This window comes from Odocoileus virginianus, chromosome 16 (genome assembly GCF_023699985.2).
Source record: "Odocoileus virginianus isolate 20LAN1187 ecotype Illinois chromosome 16, Ovbor_1.2, whole genome shotgun sequence".
Lineage (NCBI taxonomy): Eukaryota > Metazoa > Chordata > Mammalia > Artiodactyla > Cervidae > Odocoileus > Odocoileus virginianus.
The window spans coordinates 30,511,076-30,525,386 of record NC_069689.1 but is presented as its reverse complement, the minus strand read 5'-3'; the positions used below and the strand labels follow the sequence as shown (position 1 = coordinate 30,525,386).

General features: G+C 47.2%; 1 long non-coding RNA gene and 3 other non-coding genes across 4 annotated transcripts; 1 reads left to right on the top strand and 3 right to left on the bottom strand.

Moving 5' to 3' along the window:
* Positions 1–390: 390 nt before the first annotated feature.
* On the bottom strand, positions 391–6,578 carry LOC139038722 (uncharacterized). The gene is made up of 2 exons (XR_011491821.1): positions 3,862–6,578; positions 391–3,461 (listed from the first exon to the last, which is right to left on the bottom strand). It is a non-coding gene; the product is annotated as an uncharacterized lncRNA (long non-coding RNA).
* A 976-nt stretch (positions 6,579–7,554) lies between these two features.
* LOC139038869 (U1 spliceosomal RNA) lies at positions 7,555–7,718 on the bottom strand. The gene has a single exon (XR_011492007.1). It is a non-coding gene; the product is annotated as a U1 spliceosomal RNA (small nuclear RNA).
* A 2,543-nt stretch (positions 7,719–10,261) lies between these two features.
* Positions 10,262–10,351, top strand: TRNAY-GUA (transfer RNA tyrosine (anticodon GUA)). Its single transcript is given in 2 exon segments — positions 10,262–10,298; positions 10,316–10,351. It is a non-coding gene; the product is annotated as a tRNA-Tyr (tRNA).
* A 3,096-nt stretch (positions 10,352–13,447) lies between these two features.
* Positions 13,448–13,611, bottom strand: LOC139038858 (U1 spliceosomal RNA). Its single transcript, XR_011491996.1, has one exon. It is a non-coding gene; the product is annotated as a U1 spliceosomal RNA (small nuclear RNA).
* Positions 13,612–14,311: the final 700 nt, after the last annotated feature.

The window sequence follows — 14,311 nt, the reverse complement described above, 5'->3', positions numbered from 1 at the left end:
TAGTACAATCTAATCTTGCAGTTTCTGAACTACATGAAATTTGTGCTTTGTTACTAGGGCTGTGTGGAGTATCAGCACAGTTCAAAAGCATCAATTCTTTGGCGCTTGATCTTTTTTATGGTTGAATTTCTCCATTCCTATAGGGGGAAACAACAACATACCTTTAGCTATCCAGACCTTTGTAAACAAAGTGATGTCTCAGCGTCTAAATACGCTGTCTAGATTTCTCTTTGTCATTTGACACTTGGAAGGAAGGAACAAATATTTTAATTTTGTGGCTTCCACCATCTCCAGCGATTTTGGAGCCCAAGTGCCAGGGTCCAGCCTGGCAGGATCCAGGGGGTACTCTCAGGATGAACGGCGTCGGCGAGAAGACACGTGAGACCAGCCTTGATAGGGCCAAATCTGTGTTTTACTTTTTAACAACCTGTTTTATACCCTTTCACAGAACGTTTTCAAGGTACAAGATGCTTACTCATGACTACACATGGTTAGCATTACATCATTTTGATTTTTAGGAAAAGCAGGATTTTTTTGCTTTCCAATTCTATAGTAATTTTTAGCACATGATCTTCTGGCCTTGAGGCCTATTAACATTTTATGCAGGTCAGGTAAACCTATTTATGCAGGTCAGGTAAGCCTATTTTCTGTTTTTATGGTGACCTTAACTGAAAGGTAACAGGGTCATAGGGAAATAGTACAGAGTAGAATTATATTCTTGTTAATACAAAAATTAATCTTTCTGCGAAAGTTGTCAGTTGCGTTTATCTAAGAAGTTTACCCCATACAGACTGCGACTTTGGTGAGGCAGCTTTTGCCTAACACTCCTGACTGACAATTAACAACCATCTCATTGTTACCACACTAGGGCTAAGTTCTTATTTCTCTAGATCTTTAACTATATTAACAATGGTTTTTATAACACAACTTTAGCACATTAAAGGCAAAAATACAGCAAGCAAAACACAGCAAGCAAATCACAACCCAATAACCACCTATAGAATAATTTTCTTATGTTTTCTAATAGGACTCCTTTACCCCTTAAAAGGGCTCTATATAATCAGGTTCTTTATGCTATTTTATGATTAGGATATTATAAGCAATCATGCATATTAGTACCAAGGGCATAAATGCATTTGGCTAACAAACTACCAGCAAAGGAGTTTGAATTAAAACACTCCTTTCACCCTAAATAATCTCATAAAATACCACCACCTGGGAAACTTATTGATTAAAGTTCTAAATTGATTCTTATTTGGGAAGAGATCGGGGAAGGCCTTCCTGCCTGTGTCAGAGTCCATTGAGGCAGGCATCAGAAAGACAGATATCATCTTTAAGGTGAGAGCTGGGGGCAGCTTTTCGAAATCCCTGAAAACCTGATCTGCCTTGCCTGTCAGGCTTTCTCCTTGTGACCTTGTCATGGCTGGGATCTCGTGAGCTGGCCTTTTCGAAAACCCCTGAAAACCTGATTCGCCTTGCCCGTCAGGTTTTCTCCCTTACGGCCTTGTTAGGGGTAGGGTCTCGTGTGTTGGCTCCCGGCACCCAAGAAAATAAAATCTGTCTTTGTTTCCACTTTTTCCCCATCTATTTGCTATGAAGTGATGAGACTGGATGCCATGATCTTAGTTTTTTGAATGTTGGATTTTATTTAAGTCAGCTTTTAGAGTTAACATCTTATATTCAACTCAAGTACTTATATTGACTGAAGCAAGTATATATTTTAAAATGTATATAGAACAGTCATTTTGCTGTACAGTAGACTGACACAACATTGTACTCCAATTAAAATTGTTTTCGTGTCAGTTTAGCACTTGAGTACATGGATTCATTAGATTTACTTTGATATTATAAAAAGTAATGGAAGTGGTCTTGCTTTTGCTCTGCCAATAATCACCAATGACAGCTGTTCGGCTTAAATACAAACCATGCCTGAGAGTGCAAAGTGGCATTGACTGGAAACATGTAACTGTAGGAAAGAATCATTACCTTTTCAGTACAGCTCAGTTCCAATGTCAGTTATTCCAGAAAATTTAAGTGTCAATTTTTTTCTCCCTTTCTTCTGACAACAGCTCAGAAGTAACTTCTCGGAAGACTGGCATTCTTTCCCATCTGTGTCAAAGGGTATGGTGGCTTGCTGCTTGATTTGTACATGCCTAACCTGAACTATCGGAGAAGGCAATGGCACCCCACTCCAGTACTCTTGCCTGGAAAACCCCATGGACGGAGGAGCCTGGTAGGCTGCAGTCCATGGGGTCACGAAGAGTCAGGCACTACTGAAGTGACTTAGCAGTAGCAGCAGTAGCAACCTGAACTATAAGTCTTTGGTGAACTTTATGTAAAATGTCAGTAAGTTATTTTGATGTATGATCCTTTGTTCTGAAAAATATATGTGACTGTGCCTTCAACTTCTTTCTCAGAGCTTATCCTGGGTTATAGTCCTCAGTTTGACTACAATAAAATTATCTTTTTTCTTCTTTTTTTTTTTTTTCTCTTTTTTCTTCTTAATTTGATTGTCAAGTTTTGTTAATTGTTCTCTATCTCAAACTAAAAATGTGTCATTATTTGCTAAGGCCCAGCTCCATACATGGATTTGTCTCTATTTGGAGGGCTTTTCCAGGGCAATGTGAGATAGTCACTCTTTTTTTTTTTTTCTTTTTAGATAGTCACTCTTGGCCATCTTCTTTCAGGAGGTACATAGTTACCAAGTTAGAGGCCTTTTTCTCCAAGGAGCTCCACCAACATGGCATCTATAGCACAGGGCATGATAGCCTTTAATATGCACAGTAGGTCTCCCCAGTAGGTTAAAGGAGAAAATAAGAATACATGTTTCTCAAGTCAGAGAGCCTGTTCTATATGAGAACCATGGAGGAAAAGGAACAAGTAGAAAGGTCGCCCACAAAACCAACAGCTTCTACTACACTATCACCAGATGGAAAGTAAAACATTTCCGAGAAATTGAAGAGTAAGTAGAACCAGCATATATGAGAAAAGACAGGGCTACATTAGGCCAAGGAAAAGTTCTTGACACAATATGGTTTGGAGTCTGGATGGTCCATCCATAAGAGAGCTGAGACCAAAGGTTAGACATAACAGCAAATCTGATCTGCACCTGGATCTATACCAAAATCTGTTGAGACATTTCAATCATCAAACTGCTGATGGAAATCCGTGGGGATACAGCTCTTCTGGGTACAATGCTGTAATTTCTCCCAGCTTACCTTTGGCAGGAAAGGCTTCAGGAATACCCACTGACATGTTCTGGATGGTTCTTTAAAGATCTTAGTTCTGCCCCAGTCATGAGGGTTGACGTCCCTTGGTCAAGAGCACTCTGTGTGGCGGGTCACTGGGTCCCCAGTGTTCCTCCATCAAAGTCGCTGTCTTCTGGTTCCCTGCTGCAGCCAGCGCACACACAGCATGAGAGCATGCTGTGGAATACTTCTGCAAATTTGCATGGGTCTTTCCTAGGGCACAGAAAAAGAAGCCTGTAAATGGTGAATATCAGCTGGTGAGAAGGGCATGTGGATTCCTATTGTTTTGCAGGGGGATAAGGAGAGTTGGGGGCTGGGTAGTTTTGCTGGCAATCTGATTAGGAAGGGCTGGTTTACCTCACATCAAGAAAAGGAAAAGAAAAAGATATGACACATCAGTTTCTTTCCCCATGCTGGATTTCTCAGCCTAACTTTTTTGCTTGCCTTTTTCTAAGTGATATGACTGCTCTTCATCCTGTGCCCTTCAGAGGGGACACAGTGTTTTATCTGAGTTCTCAGTTATACCCGGATCATAAATCTGAGTCATGTCTGCTGTCCTAACTACAAGGTGTGTGTATGATAAGGGACTCTTGGAGGTGGAATTTGGACTGACATGAAGTGGACTCTAGGCTGGGCTGGAGAAACACAAATCCATGTTCTTGAACACAGCAGCTAAAGAAGTTGTGTCTTTGTCCACTTTCCCTCTTCTCTGGAGTTGATTTAAGGCTGGGAGGGATAAAGGGATGCTGTAGGCCCAGAGACAGCAGAGAAAAGAGGAAGAGGGTAAGAGAGTCCTGGGAAACAGAAACCGTGATTCTCACATCCCTCTCCCATTGTTCTCAATCTTTCCTTCTACCCTAAAAAATTACTTAGTATTCCTCTTAGAATGATATTAATTCTTTCAGTACCATAATCCACTTGCTTGGGATGAGGCCCTTCTTAGAACCTGTACAAACACAAAAGAACCAAATCAAAGGAACCATCCACAGGCCACTGTAACACTGGATTCTCCTATGCATACCCATTCCAAACTAGAGAGAGACAGAGAAATCAGACTTTAAAAAGCAAGACATGACCTGCAACAGATCTGGTTTCATATATGTATACACACACCCAGTGGCTTCCTGGGTAGCTCAAACAGTAAAGAACCTGTCTGCAATGCAGGAAACTTGGGTTTGATTCCTGGAATGGGAGGATCCCTGGGAGAAGGAAATGGCAACCCACTTCAGTATTCTTGCCTGGAAAATTCCATGGACAGAGGAGCCTGGCAGGCTACAGTCCATAGGGTCACAAAGAGTTGCACACAACTGAGTGACTATATATGTGTGTGTGTGTGTGTGTGTGTGTGTGTGCGCGCACACACACATATTTCTTTTACCTTAAATGCTAATAGTGATCCTGAGAATTGTAGAACCTATATTATCCATGCTTACTTAATATGTTGATATTGAAGCGGGTGGTTCCTCCAGCTAGAATTTGAAAAGAGCAGAGGGCTGAAAAAGGGCTTTTTTTTTTTTTTTTTTTTTGCCACACCACATGGCATGCATAACTTTCCCTAACAGGGATCAAACCCATGCCCCTTGCACTGGAAGCATGGAGTCTTAACCACTTGACCACCAGGGAAGTCCTAAAAGGGAGACTTTTAAAAATAACTCAGGGTCTTTTCTTACCTGATTGTTGTGAGACCACAAGACGTTTACCTGATTCAGTCAAGCCAAGAACCGCCAAACCAACCCTTGTCCTCGATGCCAGACCATTGAGAATACCATCTCCTGTCAAATCAGGGAATCCTCTCCACAAAGGTAGAAAGTAAGAAAACATTTTTACTGAAAAACTACTAAACCACATTGTAATGTGCATCACAAGATATGCACCAAATAGATTGCGAAGACAGGATATCATTCGGTTTGGGCTACCGTAATAAAACACCATGGACTGCCAGGGAGGTTTGAATAATAGGAACGTTTCCCAGTTCGAGGAGCTGTAAAACAAAGACCAAGATATCGGGCAGCTTTGCTTTCTCATGAGGCCTCTCCTTGGCTTGCAGCTGTCCCTCACATCTCCAATTCAGGACACCAGTCATATTGAATTAGAGATCCACCTTTATGACCTCATTTTAATCTTAATTTACCTCCTTAAAGGCCCTGTCTCCAAATACAGTCACATGAGGGTTAGGGCCTCAACATTTGAATCTTGGGGCGGGGCGGGGGGACGACACAATTTGCCTCATGTTGCCTGTTACATAAGCAGGCAGATACAACTCATTACATATATGTCTTCAAGAACTTGTCCTCAACAGGAGGACTTGACAGCACCATTTGCTACACAGTGCATCCTAAATTCAACTGGTAGTGGAGTGGCCATCCACGTGCCTTTATCAAAAAGGAAATAAGACTCGTAGCTCCATGCCAAGCAGGTCCTTACAACATGCAGCCAGCCACTATTTAGCTAAACTCCCTGAGGTAGAGGGAGATGGGACACTACCTCCTTTAATGTTCATATTTCAAAAAGATGGCTTCAAAGGCCCAAGATAAACATTCTTAGGTTGCAACACTGACAAAAGATTTCTTTAGCTGTTAAAAACACTATGTATCTATATATCTCAAAAGGACAGAACAGGTATTTGCAAATTTTTTAAGAAATGGGGAGAAAAACATAAAAAAAAAAAAAAAAAAAGAAATGGGGAGGACTTCCCTATTGATCCAGGGGCTAAGATTCCACACTCCCAATTCAGGGGGTCTGGGTTCCATCCTACTCAGGGAACTAGACCCCACACACTGCAACAAGGATCCTGCAAGCCAAAATTAAGACTGGCACAGACAAAAACAAAAGAATAAACAGTTTGAGAAAGAAGTAAATATCTTTCCCTTTCTTGCATAGGGGAATTTTTTTTTCTAATTTAGTATTCATCTTCCATTACACATGTCACATGTCCCAATGCCTATGATGCCAGAGAGCCTGGGCCATAACCGACTTGGATAGTGAAGTGAGTAAAAGTCACTCAGTCATGTCCAACTCTTTGTGACCCCATGGACTATGCAGTCCGTGTAAGTCTCCAGGCCAGAATACTGGAGTGGATAGCCTTTCCTTTCTCCAGGGGATCTTCCCTAGCCAGGGATCGAACCCAGGTCTCCCACATCGCAGGCAGATTCTTTACCAACTGAGCTATCAGGGAAGCCAAGATGGGGAAGGGCAACATTATCACTAGAGGAAAGGTCCACATCAGGATGGTGATTCCAAGTCTTACAATGGCAGTCTCCTGTTTCTTCCTGGGCAGTCAGGAGACTCTCTATACAGCATTTATTAAAAACCTTATTAGCAAATGGCCAGGGTCTTGCCTGGAAGTCCCCTGTTTTAGAAGGGCCTCATAAACAGGCCTTTGCTGTCATCACATGCTTACATCTTGAGAGTGGGGATAATGCTGTCCCAGCCCCTTCCAAAAGCCTAGAATTTGTCCACGACTGTGTATTTAGATACTCTCTACCCTACCCGCCAACCCTCCAGGACAAACAAATGACTGGCAACTTACAGAACCCGGTCCTATCCAACGAGTCCTTCCAAAACTCACAACCTGCAGCACCAGATTAATATCAGATTACTTAATACCTGCAGCACAAGATTAGAACCTGTTCATCCGCTCCTCTCTAGAGAAGCCAAGCCCACTGCTATAGAAGTTCATCATCCTTACTCATTGCTAAACCTTCTTTGCATAGACATGGAACTAGCGTTTTTCTCCTCAAAAATCTCAAAAGTACAAGTCAGTCTTTTGCTCCGACGTTCTCTCCTGTTGCCGAAAACACAAATTGATATTCACTGGGGGGGGGGGGGGGGTGGGGGTGGGTATCAAGCGATATAAAACAACTTGATAGCAGACAAATTAGAAAGCTTAAAAGAAAAACCCCTTACAAAACAGATAAATCAACACAGTTAAAAAGGAGACGATCACAACCTAGCAAAGTATGGGGCAAAGAAAAAGCGTCAGACATACAAAAACATACGTATACAGTTCAGTTGCCCCATTGTCTTCACGATCCCATGAACTACACACCACGGTCAAACCACCCGATTTAATCCCTTCAACTCGCAGAGCTAAAGTAAAATCCATATACTCCGTGAGACCATTTAACTCTCCCACCTCCTATCAGCTTCTTAGCTTTCTCAGTATCAAGCACATTCTTGAGCTTTATAAGGTTTATGTAAAGACAAGAAAAACCTTTACTAAAACTACAAAAATACTACAAAAAAAACCTCCGGCCACTGCAGTAAGCGACACACCCAAATACTATCCTTGTGGTAAGAACGCATTCAGGAGAAAGCGCGAACACAGTCCCCCACTACCACAAATTATGCAGCCGAGTTTCCCACATTTGAGGAAATCGCAGGGGTCAGTACATCCGGAGTGCAATAGGTAAGCCTCGCTCTGAGAAAACCACCTTCGTGATCATGGTATCTCCCCTGCCAGGTAAGTATGAGTTGCCGGCCACCCACCGCCCAGCACCCTCGAGCTCGCCCCACTCTAAACGCACGGTAACTTCCTTCGCACCACCTCCGTACCCGCCACCCCTGCGCGTCCCTCGGCCCGGCCTCGCCCACCCGGGGAACAACCTCAGGACCCTCCGCGTGGCAACACGCGGGACGCCGAGGCCCGGGGGGGAGCGGGACCAGCAGGCTCTGCGCGCCGCTCATCTACATACGCCACGCCTCCTGCTGGGATGTCCCAAATGTCATGTTCTTCCATTTGGGGGCGCGAGACCTACTAACCCCACCCAGACTCGCCGGTGGCTCGTGAAGGGAGCGCGTGGGCGAGCGGCGGCCAGTCGGGGGGGACCTGGGAAGACGCGAGCTCACGGTGCGCCGCAGTTGAGGGGGTGGGTCGGGGCTCGGGTCTGGTCTCACCTTCCTTTCAGTCCATTTTTGCCCTCGCCTGTCTGAACTCATCTTCTAGTCTTGGAAAGCTCAGGAAAGACCTATTTGCCGGTTGACGTTAAGCGCTAAAGCCGCCTTAATAGGAAAGCGTGATGATGTTTCTTCATGGTGTCTTTTTAAGTAAAAGTGACGAAAGTGCTTCGGGATGTGTAGCCTATCCTAGTGATGCTGGAAGGAAAGCCCAGGGTCCTGTTGCAGACAGAAAACCAGATGAGAGCGCGAGCGGTCGCCTCCTCCGCACCAGGCGGGGGCTCCCGGAGCGCGGTGCTCGGCGTCGGGAACCCTTGCCCTTGGGCCGCGCCCCCGCCCCCTCCTCCCGCTGCCCCAGCGTGCACACCGGACCCCCAGGTGTCCTCTGGCCCTTTCCGATCTGACTCGGTCAAAGAGAAACACAGCAGACCGCAGAGAACGTGGTGAAAGCAGACTTTATTCAGTGAATACTGACAGCAGGGGAAAGAGCTGACCGAGCTCCATTCCGAAATGGGCGAGGGGATCGGAGCGTTTTAAAGGGAGGATGAGAGCGAGGGGACTCAGAAGAGGCAGCAATGAAAAACCACAGAGTTGGTCAGTAGAGAGGCAGGCCGGCCGAGTTTGTCAGCCGGCAGTCACTGAAGTTAGGATGGGTCCTCTCACAGAAAGTGGGAGACACGGGCCCTACCGTTCTTGCTTACATTTCAAAGGAATGGCTTTGAGAGAGACCCTCTGGGCTGTAAGAGAACCATCTTCACAATTGCAAGCCCTTTTAAATGAATGCTGTGACAAAGGGCATTCAAGCGACCTTCCTGGCGGTTCAGTGGTTAAGACTCTGAGCGCCCAAGTGCGGGGGATACGGGTTACCCTGGCCAGGGAACTAAAATGCAGCATAGCGCGAACAAAAAGAAGACAGAAAAAGGATGGCAGGGGCCTGCGTCAGGTGTTGGACTTTCTCAGAGAGGAATTTTTTTTCATAATTTATTTTTAAATTGAAGCATAGCTGTTTACAACGTTGTGTTAGTTTCAGATGTACGTCAGATATTTTAGATATCATATTTTAGAGAAAGGGGTGTGGAGGTGGGAGAAAACTGACAATAGTCACAGTAGGCAAATTAATTAGTATGTTGTGTGTTAAGAGCTATGAAAAAGGGGGGGGGGGAATGAGGAAGGAAAGGAGATAGGGAATTGCTGTAAGGAGGCAGATTGATCTGTTGATTTCGATGGTCACGGGAGGCTCCCTGGAGAAGGTAACAATGTGAGCAGCCTGGAGGGAGGAGGGGGCTGGTCATGGGGCTGTCTGGGAAGAGCATCCCTAGCAAAAGGTCCGTTAGAGCAGTGTCTGGAGAAAGCAAGAAGGTCCTGAGTACAGAAGAAAATTTATGAATGGTACCGAAACTGAGAGAGGTGACTGCGTGGGGACAAGAACTGAGGGTCTTGACCTTTGTAAGGGTTCAAGTCTGAGTGAACCAGAAGTTTCCAGAAGAGAAGCAGCTTCATCTAAACCCTCCACACCCCACCCTCACCCCTCTACCCCACACTCCTAGGAAAGGAGAGAAAATCACTCTGGCTATAAAGGTGGCAGAGCGAAAGCAGGGAGATCCACAGGAGACCTGCGGAATGCAGGCAAGATGAGGCTGGCTTTAAAGAGTGGCACAACGTGCCACAGCAAAAAATATCCTTTTGACCAAAGGAGTATTTTTGGCACTTAAAGAGCACCAGGTGACTGGCTAGGTGGTTGGCAGCCGGCCCCGCTGTGCCGGTCTCCTAGGCTCGGCCTCCTGCACCCCACGCGCGCATCCATTTCGCCGCCTCTCCCCTAGCCCTCTTCCCCGCTTTCAGGCCGCGGTCCCCACTTGTAGAAACAGGGACGGCGGAGAGGACACGAGGCATCTTGAAACTCGCCGCCCCGATGCCGGCCGACACAAAGGCCGGGCCGCAGCCACCCCGCAGGATTGCCGGGTCCTCGCACCAGCACCCGGCGTCCTGGCGGCGCGCGCACCGGTCTTTTCAACAGGGCTTCCGACCAGCCGGAACGGTCTCATCTCGGGCACCCCAGTGTCGTGTTGCGGCATTTCCAGAAAAAGTAAGGTCACCGACCACTGGGTGGCGCGCACCCTTCGATAGCTCAGCTGGTAGAGCGGAGGACTGTAGATCCGACACGTGTGGTCATCCTTAGGTCGCTGGTTCGATTCCGGCTCGAAGGAGGTGCTGCTGGTCGCTTTTGCTCCCCAGTGAAAAGCAGGGGAGGTTCTGAGTAGGTGGCTAACTTTAGTGCTGGGTCCTTAAGGCTAAACTGGGAGAAAGAAGAGGATGAAGTGGAGAGAACACCCATAAGGAAATGGGCTGTCATCAAGAAGCAGCAGCTTCACTTTGGGGACAGATTGGTTTGGGTGTGGGTACAGAGAACAGCAGGGAGTGGTACTTTCTCCCTCCCTGTGGGAGGGAAACTCCAGAGACTCTGCTTACAGTTGGAGTCCATCTCAGAGGACTCTCGGCAGAACGCCGATGGCAGTGTGGCTCTCTGAAACCTCAGGGGCCCCGGGCTGCTGTCCCCGACCCCTGAGCCCACAAGCCCTTTTTTGGTTCTGGTTCTGGTTGAAGGCGGGAGGAGAAGGGGAAGACAGAGGATGAGATGATTGGATGGCATCACCGGCTCAATGGGCAGAGTTTGAGTAAACTGCGGGTTGCTGATAGGGAAGCCTGGTGTGCTGCAGTCCATGGGGTCGCGAAGAGTCCGCCACGACCGAGCGCCTGAACTGAACTGAACTGCCTCTCAAACTGCAGACTGAGGTTCTGCTTTGTCGTCCTCTCCTGGCAAACTCCTGTGGTCACACCCCTGTCGGTCTCACCCTTTTCGTGTCCCACTGCTAACCGACAGGCGCCGGCCAGCAGTCTTTGGAGTCCCCCCGGGCCCAGGGCGCTGTGCCGCCGCAGTCTGGACGCTGCCCTTCCAGAAGGGGCCGCCGCTCTGCGGCTGCAGAGACCCAGCCTCGAATGGTACCATCGGTAAAGGCCAGCAGATGGGGCCAAAAGAAAGAACCTCAGGCCTTTGTTGGATCTGTTCCCGAAGGATGTGGAGGTGTGAACCCTTGGGGACCTGGGTTTGGAGAAGTGGGAAGGGCCGTGGGTTTTGGTGACCAGCGTGGCCAACCCTTCTGGTCTGGGTGGCACAGAGACTGGCAGGGGCACTCTGAGGCACTGTCCCCCCAAACCTCAAAGGGGCAGAGGTGCCCGCTGCCTGCTCAGACAGTGGCAACACGCCGGGCTGAGGGAAGGCCACTTCACTGTGGCTTGCTGTGCCTCTGGAGGACTTCTGCTGGGTGGGCTAGCAGTCTTGGGTGGTGGGTACACACCCAGTGGGATCTGAAATGTTTGTAGAGTCCAACCTGGACACCCGTGCCCTCTGCCCCTCCCTCTGGATTCCAGCCCCCTCTCCAGGAAGTCCACAGAACCTTGACCTCTGCCAAGGAAGCAACCACTTATGCCCAGGAATCGGGGTAGGTGGGCGAAGGAGGTCAGCCAAGGCTGGATACCTACAGGCCTGGTTAAGCCTGGATGTGCTCATTGCTCTTAGCCTGATAGCCTTCTCCATCACTCCACAGGAAGCCTCACTGCGACCCGAAGTCATGGTGGGCAGGAGGGCGGAGGGGCACATCAGCTTCCACCGGAGGTGAGCCTGTTAGTCGGGGAAAATGCAAGCCTGGAAAAGTGCCGCTGTGGCAAAACGTGAAGAAATGTAGTGAAATGAAGTGATTGATTTGGGGGCATATCAAGCGCACAGGAGCCAGTTTCAAAGGAGTGCCACTGCCAAATCACGGTAATGATAATAATGGAATATAATCCACTGAGTAAAATAGGTACAGGACTTAATAGCAGTGACACACCAGTATTCATCAACAAGATGAACCAGATTTTGGTCTCTAAATATCATTCGCCAGCAAAAGGAACCAGGGCCAATAGAAGGAACCACTTAGCCACTTTGGGCGGTATTTATCTTCCTTTGGGGGTTCTCTTGTACATGTAAAAAATCTGCCTTTTGGATGAGGGGGCTGCACAGCTTTTTGGATCTTAGTTCTTTTACCAGGGATCGATGTCCCGCCCCATCAGTGAAAGCCTGGAGTCCTAAACACTGGGTCCCCAGGGAATTCCCTCTGGGTTCTTTAAAAAAAAAAAAAATTAATGTATTAAACTAGTTGATTTACAGTCCTGTGGTAATTTCAGGTAGTTGAGATTCTTTTCCATTATGTTATTATAAGATATTGAATATAGTTCAATTGCTGTATAGCATTATCTTGTTTTTATATAGTGTTCTACCTATTAATCAGACACTCTTAGTTTATCCCCGCTCTCCCAGTTTTGTGATTGTTTTCGTTTTACAAATAGACTTTTTTTTAAAGATTCCACATGTAAGTGATATAAAAGACTCTTGAGAGTCCCTTAGACTGCGAGATCAAACGAGTCAATCCTAAATGAAATCAACCCTGAATATTCATTGGAAAGACTGATGCTGAAGCTTCAATACTTTGGCCACCTAATGCGAAGAGCTGATTTGAAAAGACCCTGATGCTCGGAAAAATTGAAGGCAGGAGGAAACGGGGTGATACTAGGGGTGATATAAGATGGTTGGATAGCATCCCAACTGAATGGACATGAGTTTGAGCAACTCTGAGAGATAGTTAGACAGGTAAGCCTAGCTTGCTGCAAGTCCATGGGGTCGCAGAGTCGGGCATGACTGAAACAATAAGTGACTCTCTAGATACTAAAGTGAAAGTGAAGTTGCTCAGTCGTGTCCCGACTCTTTGCAAACCCCATGGACTGAAGCCCACCAGACTCTTCCATCCATGGAACCCCTTCAGTGGGTTGCCATTTGCCTCCTCCAGAAGATCTCCACCCAGGCATCCATCATTGTAGACAGACGCTTTATCATACGAACCACCAGGGAAGTATAGATACTAGATTTATCTTTTCCTGGCCTTTAACACCTACTCTTGTTGCTGTAAACAGCAAATCTCCTTTTGCAACTGTTTCCCCACCTGCCTAGGTAACGTTAAAAAAAAAAAACATGAGTTGAAAAAATGATAGGTGCTTGTTGAAAAACCGAGATAGAATAAAAAATACGACTCAAAGAGCGTGTTACTCCACCAACTAAAAAATTACTGCGTTTGAAGACACATCAACTATATAACAATAGAAAAACAAAATACAATGGAAAAACAAAAACCTAACAAGTACAGAACGAACTGATATACCGCATAAACCACCAATCACTTAATTTCATCTACCTTTAGAAAACAGTTTTTCAGGGGAAAGCGCGAACGCAGTCCCCCACTACCACAAATTATGCAGTCGAGTTTCCCACATTTGGGGAAATCGCAGGGGTCAGCACATCCGGAGTGCAATGGATAAGCCTCGCCCTGGGAAAATCACCTTCGTGATCATGGTATCTCCCCTGCCAGGTAAGTATGAGTTGCCCGCCCCCCACCGCCTAGCACCTTCGAGCTCGTCCCACTCTAAAGGCACGGTCACTTCCCTCGCACCACCTTCGCACCCGCCGCCCCTGCGGGTCCCTCGGTCCGGCCTCGCCCACTCGGGGAACAACCTCAGGAACCTCCGCGTGGCCACATGCGGGACACTGAGGCCCAGGGGGAGCGGGACCAGCAGGCTCTGCGCGCCGCTCATCTACATACGCCACGCCCCTGCCGGGATGTCCCGGATGTCATGTACTTCCACTTGGGGGCGCGGGACCTACTAACCCCACCCAGACTCGCTGGTGGCTCCTGAAGGGAGCGCGTGGGCGAGCGGCGACACGTCTGGGCCTGGGGTGGGAACCTGGGAAGACACGAGACCGCAGTGCCTCGCAGTTGATGGGGTGGGTCGGGATTCGTGTCTAGTCTCACCTTCCTTTCAGCAAGAAGAAAATATCAGCCTATTTTTGCTGTCGCCTGTCTGAACTCATTTTCTAGTCATGGAAAGCTCAGGAAAGACCTATTTGCCGGTTGACGTTAAGCCCTAAAGCCGCCTTAATAGGAAAGCGTGGTTATGTTTATTCACAGTGTCTCTCTAAATAAAAGTGACAAAAGTACTTCGGATGTGTAGCCTAACCTAGTGATGCTGGAAGTAAACTCGGGATTCTGTGGCAGAGAGAAACCAGGTGAGAGCGCGAG